The 2,660-nt window shown below is 37.8% G+C and overlaps 1 pseudogene; it reads left to right on the forward strand.

Annotated features, from left to right (window-relative positions):
* The first annotated feature begins 580 nt into the window (after positions 1-580).
* Positions 581-1,773, forward strand: LOC101561180 (annotated as a pseudogene).
* Positions 1,774-2,660: the final 887 nt, after the last annotated feature.

A 2,660-nucleotide genomic window follows, 5' to 3' on the forward strand; every position in this document is an offset into this window, starting at 1 on the left:
AAAAAAAATCAGATAAACAAGACACCCTTAAAGAACTAAATTAAGTTCTCATAATTAATCCTAAAAATAGAGATTCGTTAACTGCCTGGCAATGAATTTCAAATAACCAACTTCAAGAAACTACATGAGCTAAAAGAAAATACAGATGGATAACTAAATCAAATCAGGAAAGTTATACATAAACAGAATGAGAAGTTTAATAAAGAAATAAGAGCCTTAAATGAGAACAAGACCAAAGTGTTGGAATTGAAAAATACCACGGCTGCACTGAAAAATTCAATGGAGAGCTGTGACAACAAACTGCTGCCATGTGGAGGAAAGAATCGGAAAACTCAAAAGAAAGGTTATTTGAAATTAATCATTTAGAAAAACAAAAAGGAAAAAGAATTTAAAAAAAAAAAAAGTAAAGAAATCACATGGGATTTAAGAGAACCCATTAAGTGACTCAGTTTATATATAAAAGACCAGAAGAAGACAAAGGCAAAAAGCAGAAAGATTCTTTACATAAATAATGGCTGAGCTTTTTCTCTCAGACCTCTCCCTCCCCCACCCCTGCCACATGAGACTGTGGGACTGAAGAATGTCCCAGGTTCCACTGGGGAAGGCCCTCCTTAGGAATGTCATCTGGCACACAGATGCTCCCAATCAGATCCACGAAGAGTCAGATATGTGGAAAATAAGGGAAATGGAGAAACAGATGGAGGATACTTACCAGGAAACCAAAAGGAAATGGTTGTCCAGCAGTTCAAGTCAGATGCTTAGTGGTTGATTTGATAAAGAAAGTCAGAGAGAACACCTATAATATTCAAATAATGGAACTTAACCAAAAAAAGGGTATACAGATGAATGTTCATTTTGTATCTGTGTATTCAAAGTGGTTAGGATAGATATATAGTTACATTCTCTTAATGAATAGAATGATTTGTTCTAATGGTTTGTAAATAGGATATCAAGTCCGCATCTTGTACAGCAATTAACCACTAAGAAGAATGTATGCAGTGTGTTAATTATTGAAACTGTCCTACCGATTTGATTTGAAACTGTCTCATTGCTATTTGTTTATCAAATTATGGAAAAAAAAAGAAAATCAGAGAGAATTTTGGAGGCTGAAGACTGAAATTTCTGGGACACTGGAAGATGTTTTTCTTAAACCTAAATCGTGGAACAAGAACTTGTATGATTATGAAACAAACATGCCACACAGATGGGGTCACAGTGGTTATAAGGAGTTATACCCTGAAGAATTCGAAACAGACAGTAGTGATCAGCCGGATATTACCAATGGGAAGAAAACATCTCAGGTAAAATTGTCTACCCATGAATCCCACAAAAATAAGAAGTCAAGGAAGTCTCACAAAAAGAAGCAGAAGAAAAGATCACACAAAAAAACAAAAGAAAAGCAAGAAGGAAGCCACAGATGTAACAGCAGATTCCTCAAGTGAGTTCTTAGAAGAAACTGGTGCTTCTAGTACCGAGAAGAGTTGGAAACAACTACATAAACACAAGAAAAAATCCAGAAAAAGTCCCTCAAAAAAAAAAAAAAACAGTTGAATTTTTAGGGGCAGAAAGTCACATTTCCCAGTCAGATGATTCAGCATCTAGTAGTTCTAAAGAAACTGAGGAAAGAGACACTAAAAACTCTGAAGAGAAAAGAGAGAGGAAAAAATCCATGTCCCTACTGTAGCTAACAATGAAGTACAGAGAAGGACAAACAAACGCACAAATTGGAAAGTAGCTACAAATGAAAGATCTGAGAGCTCAGAGGATGACTAAATGGGAAAAAGACCTTCTTATTTCCCACTTGACTCTGGATATTTACAGCTCGTACTCCTAGGAGTTTCTACTAGTGACTTCTTTAGCACAGGGGGTCCAAAGTCAGAGGTGTTTTGTGCCAGCTATCCAAGTCTTGGCAGACTCCCTGTCTTCTACTTTGGCCTGTTAAAGTTGATCCTTTTTCTTGTTGATAAGGAATCTGGTATTTTGTTATGAAGTTTTCTTGAAGAGTATTTTTTGCAATTAATTTTATTTAATGTAGAGTACATATATAGCCAATTAACGAACCCAGAAAGCTGAGCCCAATATTGCTCTGGGTACACCTATTGGAATGCTGAGTCAGGGGAAATTATTGCTGAGGTTGAGGTGAATTGGAAGCAGTGCTATGTGCAGGGGTTGGATAAGGGAGCACTGTGTAGCTCTCTGCCATTTATATAGTAGGTGTCAAAGCTTGTTTTCAGCCTTGGTGCTTTGATTCTTGTGTTTTGATCCTGCAGCTGTGGTCTGATTTATTTAATGAGGAAATGGGCAGAAGAACAGACTTTGCTTCATTGTTAACATCCATAGGCAACTGTTAAACGGGACTAGGGCTTTCTCAATTTCTTTTCTTTCTTTTTTTTTTATTTTATTACAGGGTCTACAGGTTCTTACTACATAGATCAGACTCATAGTGATCCGCCTGTGTTCAGCCTCCCAAGAGCTGAGATTACAGGCTTGCACCACCACACCAAGTCTCAATCACCATCTCAGCCTGCCCCAGGGGCAGAGCTGGCACAGCACACTAGGGATGAACCCTGGCCGCTGTGTCTGCAAAAGCAGGTACTTTAATCCGCTGAGTAATTTGGCTGACCCTCCTCAATTTCTTAATAACCCTCACATCTGGGAAT

The sequence above is a fragment of the Octodon degus genome, unplaced genomic scaffold (assembly GCF_000260255.1).
Source record: "Octodon degus isolate 3935 unplaced genomic scaffold, OctDeg1.0 scaffold00124, whole genome shotgun sequence".
Classification (NCBI taxonomy): domain Eukaryota; kingdom Metazoa; phylum Chordata; class Mammalia; order Rodentia; family Octodontidae; genus Octodon; species Octodon degus.